This window comes from Tachysurus fulvidraco, chromosome 15 (genome assembly GCF_022655615.1).
Source record: "Tachysurus fulvidraco isolate hzauxx_2018 chromosome 15, HZAU_PFXX_2.0, whole genome shotgun sequence".
NCBI lineage: Eukaryota > Metazoa > Chordata > Actinopteri > Siluriformes > Bagridae > Tachysurus > Tachysurus fulvidraco.
Window position 1 is genome coordinate 21304091 of NC_062532.1, and position 18357 is coordinate 21322447.

Below are 18357 nucleotides of genomic sequence, written 5' to 3' on the forward strand. Positions count from 1 at the left end.
CGAAGGATCGCTCTCCGTGGTATCTTCTTCGCTATATCTCTATCTCTATATCTATCTCTCTCGGTTTCGAGCCTCTAAGTCGCTGTCTATCTCTCTGTCTCTCTCTCTGCCAAACTCCATGCTCAGATCTTTATATCTCCCCCTCTCTCTGCCCCCTCTCCTCTTCTCTCTCCGTTTTATCCTTCTCTCTTGTCTCTCGTCTCATCTCTTCTGTTTCGATCCTTCTCTATCTCTGTCTCTCTCTCTGTCTCTCGTCTCTATCTCTCTCTCTTCTCTAGCTCTCTCTCTCTATGCCAAACTGAAGGAGATATATAAGTGGTAGGAAGGTGAGAAATGAGAGAGAGAGAGGGAAGAGGAAAAAGCGGAGAAGGAGATATATATATATATATATTATATATGTTCTAAAATCGAGTTAGTCCAAAACACAAAAAACCAAACAAATAGACAGAAAAAAAAGGAAAGACAAAACAAAAAAAACCGTTCAGAAAACCAACTTAAAGACAGAAATACATTTATCTCTATCTATTCATCTTCTCTCTCTCTCTCTCTCTCTCTCTCTCTCTCTCTGCCTCCCCTCTCTGTATATTGTGTTTAATACCACAGTATTTTTATTACTAAACAATTACAGAAGTCACTTTTTCTAAACTAAACCCTTCTAAAACCCTATTTTCTCTCCCTGGCCTTTAATGCTCAGTGTTTAGGAGGTTGATGAAAAGGAAATCCCCACAACACTGTGCCCTTTATATCCAGTCCAATCCTCTCTTCTCCTTATTCATTGATTTATTCCTTTTTTCTCACTACTTCTCCAGTTGATTTCATTTTCGTTGTGCCTCATGGGTGCTTCTTGATTTCTATTTAAAGTCACTGACTTTACTGTCATTTACCATCTGCTTCCTCCCTCTCTCTCTTCCTCTCTCTCTCTCTCTCTCTCTCTCTCTCTCTCTCTCTCTCTCTCTCTCTTACATTCCTTCTCACGGTTTACTGACTGTCAGCTCTTCTCTCTGTCTGGACTTGTCGTTCCCTTTTCATGCTCAGATTTATCTCTGCACTTGCATTTCTGACGAATTTCAAAGCAGCTGGTCAATAACATTAATAATCACAGTAAAACAACAACAACAACAACTTATTTTTAATCAGTTTTCAGATATTGGATATTTTCTCAGCCATAATTCCCATATTGAAAGTGAATTGACAGTAACTACAACTTTATTATTAATACCAAGCTTACATTCTACATGCTTGGATTCTACATGCATTTGTAACACAGAATTCCATAATAAATTAAGCTTATTTTCTCTTAAAAGAATCCCTGTTTCCTGAGATTATGATGGTTACTGCTGTCACTTTTCTCAGTTTTTTCTCAACCTTCACAATAGTAATAAACTTTTAGAAAAATAGTAAATGTAATTTTATCCATAAAATTATCTAACATATGCACTTGTCATAAAAGTAAAGTGTTTTTATAATAATAATAATAATAATAATAATAATAATAAGAAGAAGAAGAAGAAGAAGAAATAATAATAATAATAATAATAGTAATAATAAAGAATAAATAATAGTAATAATAATAATAATAAATAAGAATAAAGAATAAAGAAGAAGAAGAAGAAGAAAGAATAAATAATAATAATTATTATTATTATAGTAATAATAAAGAATAAATAATAATAAATAATAATAATAATAGTAATAATACATAAGAATAAATACTACTACTATTACTACTACTACTACTACTAATAATAATAATACTAACAATAAATAAGAATAAAGAATAAATAAGAAGAAGAAGAAAGAAGAAAGAATAATAATAATAATAATAATAATAATAATAATAATAATAATAATAATAATAATACATAAGAAGAAGAAGAAGAAGAAGAAGAAGAAGAAGAAATAATAGTAATAAAATAATAATAAAAGCATGTGCTGATTAACTGGCTCCTATCTTCACCCATATCTTTAACAGATCACTGGAGCTGTGTGAAGTCCCTCCTGCTTTAAACTCCACAATCATCCCGATCCCCAAGAAACCCTCCATCACATGACTGAATGACTACAGGCCTGTCACTCTGACATCTGTTGTTATGAAGACCTTTGAACAGCTGGTATTTGCCCACCTAAAGACTGTCACAGAACAGATGCTGGATCCCCTACAGTTTGCCTACAGTGCAAACAGATCAGTGGACGACGCAGTCAACATCGGACTGCACTACATTCTGCAACACCTGGACTGCCCAGGGACAGACGCCCGGATTCTGTTTGTCGACTTCAGTTCGGCTTTTAATTCTATAATTCCGGAAATTCTCCACTCCAAACTCCTAAGGCTCACTCTACCCCCTTCCATCTGTCAGTGGATCACCAGCTTCCTGACAGACAGAAAACAACAGGTGAGACTGGGAGGTGTCACCTCCGCCATTCGGACAATCAGCACTGGGGGTCCTCAGGGATGTGTCCTCTCCCTACTGTTATTCTCCCTCTACACTAATGACTGCACTTCAACTGACCAAACTGTAAAACTCCAGAAAGTTGCAGATGATACTACGCTCATCGGATGGCGACGAGTCTGCATACCGACAGGAGGTGGAACGGCTGGTGCTACGGTGCAGTCAGAACAGTCTAGAGCTAAACACCCACAGAGCTGTGGAGATGATAGTGGACTTTAGGAAAGACCCCTCAACACTTCTCCCCCTCACAATATCAAACAGCCCGGTGTCATATGTGGAGAGCTTCAAGTTTCTGGTCACTACCATTTCCCAAGACCATCAAAAAGGCCCAGCAGAGGATGGGCACCAATTATTTTTTCTGCTGTTCTAACCGTGCATTGCAGTCTGTTTCTGTGCTGTTTAGTTGCTGCACCAAACCAGATGTTGATGGATGTGCACAGGACAGACTCAATGACTGCAGTGTAGAACAGCATCAACAGCTCCTGTGGCAGACCAAACTTCCTTAGAAAGTACACCCCCTGCCCGCTCTCCAGGACTTGTACAACACAAGAACCAGAAACCGGGTGGGAAACATCACCACGGACCCCTCACACCCTGGACACAACCTCTTAAAGCTCCACCCTTCTCTCAGGCGCTACAGAACTTTGCTTACTAAAACTGCGAGACACAGGAGCAGTTTCTTTCCCCAGACAAACACCCTGATTAACAACTTATTCCCTGCTTCATACTGTATCTATAAGTACTGCATTATCAGGACTGTCAGTCACCACATCATCATATTACATATTACACACTACTGCTGCTGTATATTGTACAAAAAGCATAATATTGCACAATATTGTTATTTGCACTTCCACACATAACTTGTACATAACTGATCGTTTATATTATATATTCTTATTTAATACCCAATCTGTCTATATTGTATCTCATCATCTGCATTGTATAGTTGTATATTATAGTGTTATTTATGTGTGTATTGTATATTATAGTGTTATTTATGTGTGTATTGTATAGTATAGTGTTATTTATGTGTGTATTGTATAGTATAGTGTTATTTATGTGTGTATTGTATAGTATAGTGTTATTTATGTGTGTATTGTATAGTATAGTGTTATTTATGTGTGTATTGTATAGTATAGTGTTATTTATGTGTGTATTGTATAGTATAGTGTTATTTATGTGTGTATTGTATAGTATAGTGTTATTTGTGTGTGTATTGTATAGTATAGTGTTATTTATGTGTATTGTATTGTATAGTATAGTGTTATTTATGTGTGTATTGTATAGTATAGTGTTATTTATGTGTGTATTGTATAGTATAGTGTTATTTATGTGTGTATTGTATAGTATAGTGTTATTTGTGTGTTTTGTGTGTATTGTATAGTATAGTGTTATTTATGTTTTTATTGTATAGTATAGTGTATTTATGTGTGTATTGTATAGTATAGTGTTATTATGTGTGTATTGTATAGTATAGTGGTATTTATGGTGTATGTATAGTATAGTGTTATTTATGTGTGTATTGTATAGTATAGTGTTATTTATGTGTGTATTGTATAGTATAGTGTTATTTATGTGTGTATTGTATAGTATAGTGTTATTTATGTGTGTATTGTATAGTATAGTGTTATTTATGTGTGTATTGTATAGTATAGTGTTATTGATGTCTGTACATTTGAGAGTCACAAACAGCTGGAACCAAAATCCTTGTGTGTGTCAACATCAAAACACTTTTCCAATAAACCTGATTCTGATTCTGATAATAAACATAATAATAATAATAATAATAATAATAATAATAATAATAATAATAATAATAATAATAAATAAAATATATAATAATAATAATAATAATAATAATAATAATAATAATAATAATAATAATAATAATAATAATAATAATAATGGGCACGGTGGCTTAGTGGTTAGCATGTTCGCCTCACACCTCCAGGGTTGGGGGTTCGATTCCCGCCTCCGCCTTGTGTGTGTGGAGTTTGCATGTTCTCCCCGTGCCTCGGGGGTTTCCTTCGGGTACTCCGGTTTCCTCCCCCGGTCCAAAGACATGCATGGTAGGTTGATTGGCATCTCTTGGCACAGGCTCCCCGTGACCCGAGAACGATAAGCGGTAGAAAATGAATGAATGAATAATAATAATAATATTTTATGTAAATAAAAAGGCATTTTAGCTGCTTGTTAATGTTAAAAATAATTCTTATTCCTGTTATATTTATAGTTCAAAAAATAAAAGCTTTAATAAATTCAAACCCCGCCCATACGTCACATTCTGTTCACGTGCCAATCGGAAAGCACGCTGCCAGAACGACGTGGCAAACCCGGAAGTGAATTATAGCAAACACGGTGAGTGGATGTGTTATAAATAATAGCGTTTATTTAAACTTTTGTGCATAAATACGGTGTGTGACAATATTAAACATTAATTGTGACAATATTAAACATTAATTGTGACAATATTAAACATTAATTGTGACAATATTAAACATTAATTGTGACAATATTAAACATTAATTGTGACAAATAAAACATGTCGAATTAGTCATAAAAACAGAAATATTTATCATACACAGTACAGACAGATAGATAGATAGACAAACAGACAGATAGAGAGAGAGACAGACAGACAGATAGATAGAGAGACAGACAGACAGATAGATAGAGAGACAGATAGATAGATAGAGAGACAGATAGACAAACAGACAGATAGATAGAGAGAGAGACAGATAGAGAGAGAGACAGATAGATAGATAGATAGATAGATAGATAGATAGATAGATAGAGAGAGACAGACAGACAGACAGATAGAGAGAGAGAAAGACAGATAGACAAACAGACAGATAGATAGACAGAGAGACAGACATACAGATAAACAGACAGGCAGACAGATAGATAGATAGATAGATAGATAGATAGATAGATAGATAGATAGAGAGAGAGACAGATAGATATAGAAATTTACCGATAGATAGACAGAAGAAGACAGAGAGACAGACATACAGATAAACAGACAGGCAGACAGATAGATAGATAGATAGATAGATAGATAGATAGATAGATAGATAGATAGATAGAGAGAGAGACAGACAGATAGACAAACAGACAGATAGATAGATAGACAAATAGATAGATAGAGAGACAGAAGGACAGATAGACAGACAGATAGATAGAAAGAAATATGGATGGATAGATAGATAAATAAATAAGAACTTTATTGTCATTGCGTAGTACAGATACGAAATGCAGTTTGGCATCTAACAGAAGTGCAAACAGCAGCAATTGTGCAAATAGACAAGTAAACATGTAAACATGTACAGTATGTAATGTATATAAAGGTATATATGTAAATAGATATAGATGTAAACATGTACAGTATGTAATGTATATAAAGGTATATATGTAAATAGATATAGATGTAAACATGTACAGTATGTAATGTATATAAAGGTATATATGTAAATAGATATAGATGTAAACATGTACAGTATGTAATGTATATAAAGGTATATATGTAAATAGATATAGATGTAAACATGTACAGTATGTAATGTATATAAAGGTATATATGTAAATAGATATAGATGTAAACATGTACAGTATGTAATGTATATAAAGATATATATGTAAATAGATATAGATGTAAACATATGTACAATGTTGAAAAGTACAAGTAAATGGTTCTAAGGTTATGGCTTTGAAAATAATGTGCAGACACTGTTGTAAAGGAACTAGTAGAAGTATGTATATATATATATATATATATATATATATATATATATATATATATATATATGTGTGTGTGTGTGTGTGTGTGTGGTGTGTGTGTGTGGGTGGTGTGTGTGGTGGTGTGTGTATATATATGCGGTGTGTGTGTGGTGGGTGTGTGTGTAGATAGTATATAGCGATATTACGATAGTATATATATATATCTATATATATATTATATATAGATATATCGAAGATAGTAGATTATACATACACACACACACAACACACATAAATAAATACAATTAGTGGCAGATGTATGTTAAGGCAATATGTAATATGTATTATATGTTTGTATAGTTGTACAGAAGGTATATAAAGTGTTCTTTACAGTATACTAACGGGTAGTTGTATGTAGATGAGTAGGAGTGTGGTGTGCCCTGCGAGTGGCGTTGGCACTTCCGTCCAGGGTTTGTATCCCTGCCTTGATGCCCGATGACGGATGACTGAGCTTAGGCACAGGCTCCCCCGTGACCCGAGAAGTACGGATAAGTGGGTAGATAGGAAAATGCGTGAGAGTGAGAGTAACGATGTAGTGAGTTCAGTAGTGTGATGGTGGATGGAAAAATATGTTCCTGTATCTCCTTCTTGATGGAAGGAGGTTAAACAGTTTGCGACTGGGATGTGAAGAGTCCTTGATGATGATGTGAGCTCTGCACAGACATCTGCTGTGGTGAAGGTGGGTGCCAGTGATGCGTTGGGCGATTTTGATCACCCTTTGTAGGGCTTTACGTTCACATACAGTGGAGCAACAAACAGTGATGGAGTTGGTTAGGATGCTCTCGATAATGCAGCGTTAGAAGAAACTCGTTTAAATCCTGGGGACAGATGAGCTTCTTAGCGCTCCTCAAGATGTTACAGGTGTTGTTGTGCCTTTCTAACCAGAGCTGAAGTGTTCTGGTGCCAGGAAAGATCCCCAGAGATGTGAACTCCCAAGAACTTAAAGCTGGAGATCCGCTCTAACCCTCAGTTACATTGATGTACAGTAGACTGGAGAATGTCTCCTGGCTGTTAGATTTCCAAAAGTCACGATGAGCTCTTTAGTCCAGGGTCAGTTTGTTTATATGGCACACCACGCTGTCAGGCAGATTTATCGTTGTGCTGCATCTGGCGACCACGGTGGCGTCCATTGGCCTACTTGATGAAGATGTTGGAGTATGCAGAGGAGCACAGTCATGGTTAACAGGGAGTAGATTAGTGGGCTCAGAACACAGCCCTGTGGGATACCAGTGTTCAGAATGAGGGTTCAGGATACCTGTTTGCCCAACCTAACAGACTGAGGTCTTGGTGTTGGTGAGAAAGTCCAGAATCCATCTGTTAGTGGAGGTGCAGATGCCCAGGTCACTGATGCTTAGTGATCGTAAAGGACTGTCCGGGAAGTCAGTGAACAGCATTCTGATGTAGGTGTTGTTTTTTCCAGGTGGGTAAAGAGCCTTGAAAACTGCATCCTCTGTCGATCTGGTGTGGGTCCAGTGTAGGTGGTAGGCCCCAGTGAGGTGATTCAGAAACAGTTTCCCACATTAGGGATGAGTGCAACTGGGCGGAAGTCATTCAGGTATTCGGCAGCCGGTATGATGGTTGTAGTCTTCAGGCATGTAGGAACCGTGGCTTGTTCCAGTAACAGGTTGAAAATATCCGTGAAAGATGTGGCAGTTGTCCAGCGCATGCTCTGAGAACGCGTCCCGTCATGCCGTCCGGCCCGGCTGCATTGCGTGCATCCACTGTGCTAAACGCTCAATAGACATCCATTGTTGGGAGTGAAAGTAAAAGTGAACTGTGAGCAGTAGTGAGTCAGCGGTTGAGGTGAAATGTACTATGCCTTGATCGAAACGAGCAAAACTATGGTTGAGTTGGTCTGGTAGGAAGGCACTGCTGCTCGGTCGATGGTCTGGATGCATTTCCACATACGTCTGGGGTCAGAGTTGTGGAAGTGCTCTTCCATGTAGATTTTATATGTACGTTTGATTCTCCTGACGCCTCTTTCAGGTTGGCTCTGGCTTCGTTGTGTTGCCAGATTTAAAAGCAGCATCTCTTGCTTTCAAAATCCATCTTACTTCCAGTTTATTTTACTCCTTTGTGTTTCTCATGCATTTACCAGGACATGGCGGACAGGGGCGAAGGACTGATCGCAACCGAGACGTACGGCTCCCAGGAGGCCTGGTCATACAGGATACAGGATGGAGGGATGCGGAGAGAGAGAAGGGGAAATGAACGAGCTGTTAGGGGGAAATCAGTCACTGATGCGTTCAAGGTGCATCAGCTCTGTCAAGTCTGAGAAGTTTAGACTTATGATGACTGATGAGTGGAAATCATTAACACAAGTCTTTGTTATTTTCTAGAATGTTTTCCTTCCTCAGGGTTACCCTGAGAGCGTCAGCGAGGATTATCTACAGTATCAGATATGGGATACGTTGCAGGTTAGTGACACGTTGGTTAATGCTGGATGTTGGTATCTTGGTAGGGTTGGTGCACCCAGACTTGAAGAAAGATGGACGCCCTCCTTTGTGTTTGTTTCTTCTAAGGCTTTCTGCAGTCTCTCTCGGGCACGCTCGCCACTCAGGCCTCGCTGAAAGGAGTCGGAGTCGGAAATCAACAAGCAACGGTTGCTGCAGCCACATTGACTTGGTTACTTAGAGGTCTGTGTGTGTGTGTGTGTATATGTGTGTGTGGGGGTGTGTAGGGGTGTGTGTGTGTATGTGTGTGAGTGTGTGTATGTATGTGTTTGTGTAGGGGTGTGTGTATATGTGTATATATATGTGTGTGTGTGTGTAGGGGTGTGTGTGTGTAGGGGTTTGTGTATGTGTTTGTGTAGGGGTGTGTGTATATGTGTACTTGTGTGTGTGTATGTGTGTAGGGGTGTGTGTGTGTGTGTGTAGGGGTGTATGTGTTTGTGTAGGGGTGTGTGTATATGTGTATGTGTGTTTGTGTGTGTGTTTGTGTGTGCGTGTGTTGGTGTGTGTGTTGGGGTGTGTATGTGTGTGCGTGTGTAGGGGTTTGTGTGTGTGTAGGGGTGTGTGTGGGTTGTTTGTGTGTGTGTGTGTGTGTGGTGTTGTTGTGTAGGGTGTGTGTTGTGTGTAGGGGTGTGTGTGTGTGTGTGTGTGTGTGTGTGTTATATTGGTGATGTAGATGAATACATTGATATGATATAGATTCTCTTTGTCCTCCCTCAGATGGCACAGGGATGTTAGGGAGAATTCTCTTCGCATGGTTTAAAGGGTGAGTCTGTAAACTTTCTGCTGCTCGACTGTGTAAACGTAATGTACAGTGGTGAGAAAAAGTCTCACCACTGTACATCAACCCCCCCCCCCTTATGACTGTTTGCATGTTTGTCACACTTTGATGTTTGTCTCACTTTAATGTTTGTCTCACTTTAATGTTTGTCTCACTTTAATGTTTGTCTCACTTTAATGTTTGTCACACTGTAATGTTTGTCACACTTTAATGTTTGTCACACTTTAATGTTTGTCTCACTGTAATGTTTGTCTCACTTTAATGTTTGTCACACTTTAATGTTTGTCTCACTTTAATGTTTGTCTCACTGTAATGTTTGTCTCACTTTAATGTTTGTCACACTTTAATGTTTGTCTCACTTTAATGTTTGTCACACTGTAATGTTTGTCACACTTTAATGTTTGTCACACTTTAATGTTTGTCACACTTTAATGTTTGTCTCACTGTAATGTTTGTCTCACTTTAATGTTTGTCACACTTTAATGTTTGTCTCACTTTAATGTTTGTCTCACTGTAATGTTTGTCTCACTTTAATGTTTGTCTCACTGTAATGTTTGTCTCACTGTAATGTTTGTCACACTTTAATGTTTGTCACACTTTAATGTTTGTCACACTTTAATGTTTGTCTCACTTTAATGTTTGTCTCACTTTAATGTTTGTCTCACTGTAATGTTTGTCTCACTGTAATGTTTGTCTCACTTTAATGTTTGTCACACTTTAATGTTTGTCTCACTGTAATGTTTGTCACACTGTAATGTTTGTCACACTTTAATGTTTGTCTCACTGTAATGTTTGTCTCACTTTAATGTTTGTCACACTTTAATGTTTGTCTCACTGTAATGTTTGTCACACTGTAATGTTTGTCACACTTTAATGTTTGTCTCACTGTAATGTTTGTCTCACTGTAATGTTTGTCTCACTGTAATGTTTGTCTCACTGTAATGTTTGTCACACTTTAATGTTTGTCTCACTGTAATGTTTGTCACACTTTAATGTTTGTCACACTTTAATGTTTGTCTCACTGTAATGTTTGTCACACTTTAATGTTTGTCACACTTTAATGTTTGTCTCACTTTAATGTTTGTCTCACTGTAATGTTTGTCACACTTTAATGTTTGTCACACTTTAATGTTTGTCACACTTTAATGTTTGTCTCACTGTAATGTTTGTCACACTGTAATGTTTGTCACACTTTAATGTTTGTCTCACTGTAATGTTTGTCACACTTTAATGTTTGTCACACTTTAATGTTTGTCTCACTGTAATGTTTGTCACACTGTAATGTTTGTCACACTTTAATGTTTGTCTCACTGTAATGTTTGTCTCACTTTAATGTTTGTCTCACTGTAATGTTTGTCACACTTTAATGTTTGTCACACTTTAATGTTTAATGTTTCGGATCCTCAAACACATGTAAATATCAGTCAGAGATCACACACATAAACACAACATGCAGTTTGTGGGGTCTTTATCTGTAAGTCTGTTTGTTTCCTGTTACTCTGTGTGTGTGTGTGTGTGTGTGTGTGTGTGTGTGTGTGTGTGTGTGTGTGTGTGTGTGTGTGTGTGTGTGTGTGTGTGTGTGTACCTCTCACAGCTCAGGGATTTAATATGTATATTAATAAAGGAAGTTAGTTAGTGATCTCTCTCTCTCTCTCTCTCTCTCTCTCTCTCTCTCTCTCTCTGTACTATCTCATTGTACATTTCTATCTCTCTCTCTATCTCTATCTCTCTCACTATACTATCATCTGTACTTATTCTCTCTCTCTCTATATATCTGTCTCTATCTCTGTATTTATCTATATCTCCGTCGCTACTCATCCTCTTGTCTCTCTCCTCCGTCGCTCTCTCTCTCTCTCTCTCTCTCTCTCTCTCTCTCTCTCTGTCTCTCTCTCTCTCTTTCTCTCTCGTCCATTGCTTTCTCTCTCTCTCTCTCTCTCTTCCCTCTCTCTCTCTCTCTCTCTCTCTCTTCCCTCTCTCTCTCTCTGTCTCTCTGTCTCTCTCTCTCTCTCTCTCTCTCTCTCTCTCTCTTCCCTCTCTCTCTCTCTCTCTGTGATTATTGAACTCTTAAAGTTTCACGTCCGGTCTAGTTTGCTGCGTATGAGCCGTTACCATAGAAACGTCTGTGGTATAAACGTTTCCCTCCTTGTTATATTTTTCAGGAGCAAACTGGACTCAGAAGCCAAAAAGTGGAGGTGAGGACCGCTGGGAATTTGGAGCGTTACGGTTTTCCTTCGTATCTGTTCGAGAGGTTTCCAGTAACTCTGTGTCTTTAAACCCGTTCTCAGGCTTTCGCTGACGTTCTCAAACGACCTCGCCATGTTGATGGAGATCACGGCGCCTCATTTCCCGCCGTTCTTCACTCTTATCGTTTGTGTCGCAGGAGTCTTTAAGGTAACGTTTACACGGAGCTTCAGCTTTACTGTTATTACATTAGCTTTTACACCCAGAGGAAGAGTTTATTCAGTTTCAGTCATGAAAACCAACAGAAACCTTTTGTTGACTGATTTGAAGGGGAAAAAAATCTGGCAAGTTTGGGAGGCTTTATTTCTTTTTCTTTTCCTTTTTGTCCTTTTCCAGTGCTTTCCTCTTCCTTATTTATAACCTTTCCTGTTGCTTGTGTCTTTCCCTGTTTTCTCATTCCGTCCCTCTTCTATCCGTGTCCCTCTTCCTATCCGTGTCCCTCTTCCTATCCGTGTCCCTCTTCATAGCCGTGTCCCTGTTCCTACCGTGTCCCTTCCTATCCGTGTCTCCTATCCGTGTCCCTGTTCCTATCCGTGTCCCTGTTCCTATCCGGTCCCTTTCTATCCGGTCCCTGTCCTATCCGTGTCCCTGTTCTATCCGTGTCCCTCTCTCTATCCGTGTCCCGTTCCTATCGTGTCCTCTCCTATCCGTGTCCCCTCTTCCTATCCGTGTCCTCTTCCTATCCGTTTGTCCTGATCCCACTGCTGTTCCTGTGCCATAGCTCCATGTTGAAGTCGAATCCCGTTCTGACTCGGCTCACAGTATGGAGCTTCGTCATATGCACGGCTTTCCTTCTTTAACGAAGCCAGCATGGACCTTACATCGTCTGCTGTATAGTCGTGGCCTAATGGTAGAGAGTTTGGACGTCATAACCTAGGTTGTGGTCGAGTCTCAGGCCGCGCATACCACGACGCAGAACAACTGCTCCATGGGCACGCAGCATGAAATGCTGCCACTGCTCCAGGTGTGTGTTCACGACGTGTATGTGCGTGTGTGTGTCAAGGTGTGTGAGTGGTGTAAAGGCTCTACGAGGTGGTGTTTAAAGGTGTGTCCAGGTGTTGTCTGTGTGTGTGTGTTCACGGTGTGTGTGTGCTGTGTGTGCGGTGTGTCACGGTGTGTGATGTGTGTTAAAGTTCGTTCACAGGTGTGTGTGTGCTGTGTGTTCACGGTGGGTGTGTGCTGTACACGCGAGAGTATGTGTTAACGCGGTGTGTGTGTCACACGCTGTGTGTGTGTTCAAACGGTGTTCGTGGGCGTGTGTGCCCTGTGTCGTGTGTGTAGAGTGTGAGACACAATCTGATCGTAGTGTGTGTGTGTGTGCGAGTGTGTTAGAGATGGTGTGTGACGATGTGTGCTGTTGTGTGTGTGTGTGTCGTGCTAAAGTGTGTGTGTCACGTGATGGTGTGTGTGTGTCACGGCTGACCGGGTGTGTGTGTGTTCAGGTGGTGTGGTAACGGTGCGCTGTGTGTGGTGTGTGACGACACAGCGTGTGTGTGTCGCTGTGTGCGTGTGTAGACGCGACGCTATGTTGTGTGTGGTGTGTCTGACGGTGCGCAAGGTGTGTGTGTGTGGTGTGCACGTGTGGTGTGGTTAGTGTGTGTGTGTGTTCACGGTGTGTGTGTGTGTGTTCACGGTGTGTGTGAGTGTGTGTGTTCACGGGGTGTGTGTGTGTGCGTGTGGCCGGGGTGTGTGTGTGTGTGTGTTCACGGGGTGTGTGTGTGTGTGTGTTCACGGGGTGTGTGTGTGTGTGTGTTCACGGGGTGTGTGTGTGTGTGTTCACGGGGTGTGTGTGTGTGTGTTCACGGGGTGTGTGTGTGTGTGTGTTCACGGGGTGTGTGTGTGTGTGTGTTCACGGGGTGTGTGTGTGTGTGTGTTCACGGTGTGTGTGTGTGTGTTCACGTGTGTGTGTGTGGTGTTCACGGTGTGTGTGTGTGTGCTGTGGGTGTGTTCACGGTGATGTGTGTGTGTGTGTGTTCACGTGTGTGTGTGTTCACGGTGGTGTGTGTGTGTGTGTGTGTTCACGGTGTGTGTGAGTGTGTGTGTTCACGGTGTGTGTGTGTGTACGGTGTGGTGTGTGTGTGTCACGGTGTGTGTGTGTGTGTTCACGGTGTTCAGTGTGTGTGTTACGGTGTGTGTGTGTGGTTCACGGTGTGTGTGTGTGTGTCACGGTGTGTGTGTGTGTTCACGGTGTGTGGTGTGTGTTCACGGGTGTTGTTGTGTGTGTGTGTGTTCACGGTGTGTGTGTGTGTGTGTACGGTGTGTGTGTGTCACTTTTGTGTAGTGTGTGTGTTGTGTGTGTGTGTCACGGTGTGTGTGTGTGTGTGTGTGTTCACGGCGTGTGTGTGTGTGTGTGTTCACGGTGTGTGTGTGGTGTGTTCACGTGTGTGTGTGTGTGTGATGTGTTCACGGTGTGTGTGTGTGTGTGTGTTCAAGGTGTGTGTGTTGGGTGTGTGTTGTGTTCACGGTGAGTGTGTGTGTGTGTTCACGGTGTGTGTGTGTGGTGTGTGTTCACGGTGTGTGTGGGTTGTGTCACGGTGGTGGTGTGTGTGTGTGTTCACGGTGTGTGTGTGTGTGTGTCACGGTGTGTGTGTGTGGTGTGAGGTGTTCACGGTGTGTGTGTGTGTGTGTGAGGGTGTGTGTGTGTGTGTGTGTTCACTGAGTGAGTGTGTGTTCACTGTGTGTGTCCGGTGTGTGTGTGTGTGTGTGTGTGTGTGTTCACGGTGTGTGTGTGCGTGGTTCACGGTGTGTGTGTGTATGTGGTTCACAGTGTGTGTGCGTGTGTTCACACGTTGTGTTGGTGGTGTGTGTGAGTGTGTGTGTCACGTGTTGTTATGTCACTTGTGTGTGCGTGTGTACACGGTGGTGCGTGTGTGCAATGTGTGTGGTGTGATTCACTGTGTTGTAGTGTGCGTGTGTTCAATCTGTGTGTGTTGCGTGTTCACAGGCTGTTGTGTGTGTGTAACGGTGATGTGTGAGGTGTGTGTGAGTGTGGTGTCACGGTGTGTGTGAGTGTGTGTTCACGTGTGGTGAGTGTGTGGTCACGGTGTGTTGGCTTGTGTGGAGCGTATGTGTTAAAGATTTCGTGGGGAGTGGGTTCAAGGTTTGTTTGGTGCCTGTGTGTGAGTTCAGGCATAGGTGTGTGAAGTGTGTGTCACGTGTGTGGTGTGAGGTGTTCACAGGTGTGTGTGAGGTGATGTTCACTGATGTGTGTGTGTGTTAAAGGGTGTGTGGTGTGTGTGGTTTCACGGTCTGTGTGTGAGGTGTGTATCACGCTGTGTGTGAGGTGTGTTCACTGCGTGTGTGAAAGGTGTTGTGTGTGAGAGGTGTTCAAGTGTGTGTGTGGCGGTGACCTGTGTGTGGTGCTGTGTGTTCACTAGATGGTGTGATGTGTGGAGTGTGTTCACGTGTTTGTGTGTGTGTGCGCGTGTGTGTTCACGGCTAGTGTGGCGTGTGTGTCCACGTGTGCGATGTGTGCGTGTGTGTTACACGTGTGTGTGTGTTCACTGGTTGTGTGTGTGTGTGGTCACAGGTGAGTGTGTGAGATGTGTTCACGGTTGTGTGCGTGTGTGGTCACGGTGTGTGTGTGTGTCACGTGTGTGTGTGTTCACGGTTTGTGTGTGTGTAGTGATGTTCAACGGTGGTGTGTGTGTGTGTTCACAGGTGTAGTGTGTGCGTGTGTGTTCAAGGTTGCGTGTGCGTGTGTGTTCACGGTGTGTGTGTGTGGGTTGAGAGTGTGTGTTCACGGTGTGTGTGTGTTGCGTGTGTGTTCACGATGTGTGTGTGTGTGTTCACAGTGTGTGTGTGTGTGTTCACGTGATGGGTTGGTGCGTGGTTCACGCTGGGGTGTGGAGCACTGTGTGTTAAGGTGTGTGGTGTTCATCGGTGTGTGTGCTGTGTTGTGTTCACCGGTGTGTGTGCAGTGTGGTGTTCCGGTGGAGTGGTGGGCGCGTGTGTGTAGGTGTGAGTGTGTGTTGTGTGCGCGTGTGTGTTCACGGTGTGTGAGGCTGTGTGTGTGTGGCGTGGTGTTCACGGTGTGTGCGCGGTTGTTTCACGGTGAGTGGGTGCGTGTGTGTCCACGGTAATGTGGGGTGGTGTGGTTCACGTGGTGTGGTTGTGGGCACTCTTGGATGGATTAGCGAGAGGATAATTGTGAGTGGGGTCACGGCACGAGCCGTATGTCACGTCACTGTATTCTAATGATCTGATGACAGATGTGTGTAAAAGTTCTAAACATCTCACCGTGTGAGTGGTCGTGAGTTCAGCCGCGCTAAACTGACGGAGGGCGACTTTCGTAACTTTTAGCTAAATTAGCTCCGCCTACAAGAGGTGCATTTTTGCCTGGAGGACTTAAATGAACTTTGATGGCAGTTTGCGTTAGTGAGTGTTGTAACTGATGATGCGGTGCTCCGTGCTTCGTCTCGCTCCAGTCCATTGGGGCGTGGCAGGGAAAGGAGCGACCCGCGAGCAGCGTTACAATGTCCATCAGGCTCGCAGAAACAACATGGCGAATTCTCCAGATAAGACGGCAGTCAGGTCGGTGCCCGTGAAACGGAAAATCGTCAGAAAAAGTCTTAAATGGCCGAAGATTTTGTCCTCAAAACGTTCTCGTTCTTCTAACAGGGAGGACGATGGTCAACCTCGGCAGGACTGCTGGTTAGCTTTGTTGCTAATCCCGACTAGTAAGCCGATAACGCGTGTAAGATGTAAGAATACAAATGTAAATCATTTAAAAAACATTCCTATAGTCCGTGTGTCGTGCGTGGATCAGAGTCGTATAGTGATCGTTCTTCCTCCTTCAGGCTGACTTTTTATGTCTCTTCTTCCTCTTCACCACGCTTCACCTGGTCGCCAACTACAAAGGGCGTCAGGTCTGTCGTCATGGAGACGCCTGAACGAGTCGTCGGGCGAGGCGTCATTCGTCCGTTACTTGCCGGACGACACATCCTGAGTCCGGCAGAAGGCCAACGGGAGAGAGCCGTTGTTTCAGGTGAGTCCCGTTTCATGTGATGAAATATAGCTGGGCAGGGTTGTATGACAGTCATCCGCCGAAATTTCTCGCATCATAACCGCCACCCTGGAAGCCCCGCCCCCTTCTTCCAACATGTGACAAAAAAGTGAGCATTGCCACTTCTTCTCTCTTTTTGTTTTTCGCACCGGATTTACTAACACCGGGTACGTTTTTAAGTCGTCTAATAGGAACGTATAGTCCGGAGTATAGAGTATAAAGACGTCTGGCGTTCGGACCGAGTGTCCGTTCGGATGCCTGAGCCTTCGTTCCGCTTTCTCAGAGTTCAGAACAGACCTGTGCCATCAAAACTCGGGGGTCAGACGGGAGAGACGTCATTAAACGGTACGTGCGCTGGGTCCTTGGTTAATCCCTATAAAATGATGCTTAAGTGCAGAGAACGAGACGAGGTGACTGCGTGTATGTGCAGTTCGTAGGCCTAAGAGATCCAGCTGGCTTTCGGGGAACAACACAAGGTTTCCGCATCGTAGCAGTTACAAAACGGTAATCATCATCCGAATCTATCCTTAAATTCCTTTTTAACATTCACCTTCTCCTAACAGTCCTCTTATTCCTAACAATGCTCTTGGGACGGAGTTGTACTGCCGTTTTCTCTGTAGGTTGTGTGGTGTGTGTTTGAGTGGCTGATGCCGTTCAGTGAGTGATGAGATCGACGGCCTATTTGGCAGAGTGTCAGGCCGTGGTATCAGCCGTGTTGGTTAAACTCGTCACCGCACCCCGCGCAGCCCAACGTCTGTCTGGGATCAAAGGTAAGACGCAAAGCCACTGAAGGATACTTCAGGATGTGAGATTTTCCCCCGTACTTCCGACGTTTCCTGTTGATCCGATATCTATCCGACGTAAAAGAACAGGTCTAAAGCATTAAAAAAACATTTTGGAGACGGATATATCCGACTGGTTACAAACCCTTCAGGAGGTGGTCTGGGACCGTTTCAGAGATGAAACTTGACAGGTGTAAATGAAGGGTGTTGTTCAAGCCCCGTTAAGGTTCAGCGCTAGACTCCCCCAAACGGAAGTACGTCACTTAGAAGCGGATCTTTTCACCCAGGCGTCTCGTAGGGGCCTAAAACGCGATGCTTTTCGCAAGGAAAAGAATATCAACGGGTAAATGCTGTTTTTGGTAGCATAAACGTCGTAACAGTTTTTCGTCTTCTTTGACTACTTCTGACAAACCCAACACCAAAGTGTGTTATGTTACAATTACCACGGAAATGGGTCAAAATATTAGCTGGTGGGCGGGGAGTATGAAAAGATAGGATAGATCATAGATTCGAAGAGAACGGTATGGGCATGCATGTAAACGGGACAGTTTAACAAATAATCAGCAGAATCGGAATCAGAGAAAACACGCGCGAAGTGACGGGTGGGTTTTTGTTGGAAAAAAGGGAGATGATCCGAAAGTTATTATAGCTTAAGGTCTGAAAGGAAGAGACGTTCCACCAATCTTGATTTAAATATTTAACAGTGAAAGCAGCACAATTTCAATTATCGAAAACTCTCTCGAGATCAGTCGCCAGGTAAGTTGGGGCCAGCCTCAAACGGTGGTGTTAATATCACTAACCAATAACAAATCTTCTCATGTTCCTCATAGAATATTTAGGAACGAAACAGATGGAAGTATACTCCCCC

The 18357-nt window shown here is 42.4% G+C and overlaps 1 long non-coding RNA gene across 2 annotated transcripts; it reads left to right on the top strand.

The window, feature by feature from the left end:
• Positions 1-4654: 4654 nt before the first annotated feature.
• LOC125138723 lies at positions 4655-11718 on the top strand. 2 transcript variants are annotated; one of them, XR_007137946.1, is made up of 6 exons: positions 4655-4811; positions 8329-8481; positions 8570-8647; positions 8753-8866; positions 9401-9446; positions 11621-11717. It is a non-coding gene; the product is annotated as an uncharacterized LOC125138723 (long non-coding RNA). The 2 variants fall into 2 exon arrangements; XR_007137947.1 differs by lacking the exon at positions 4655-4811 and adding an exon at positions 6891-6909 and having other exon boundaries at positions 11621-11718.
• The last annotated feature ends 6639 nt before the right edge of the window (positions 11719-18357 follow it).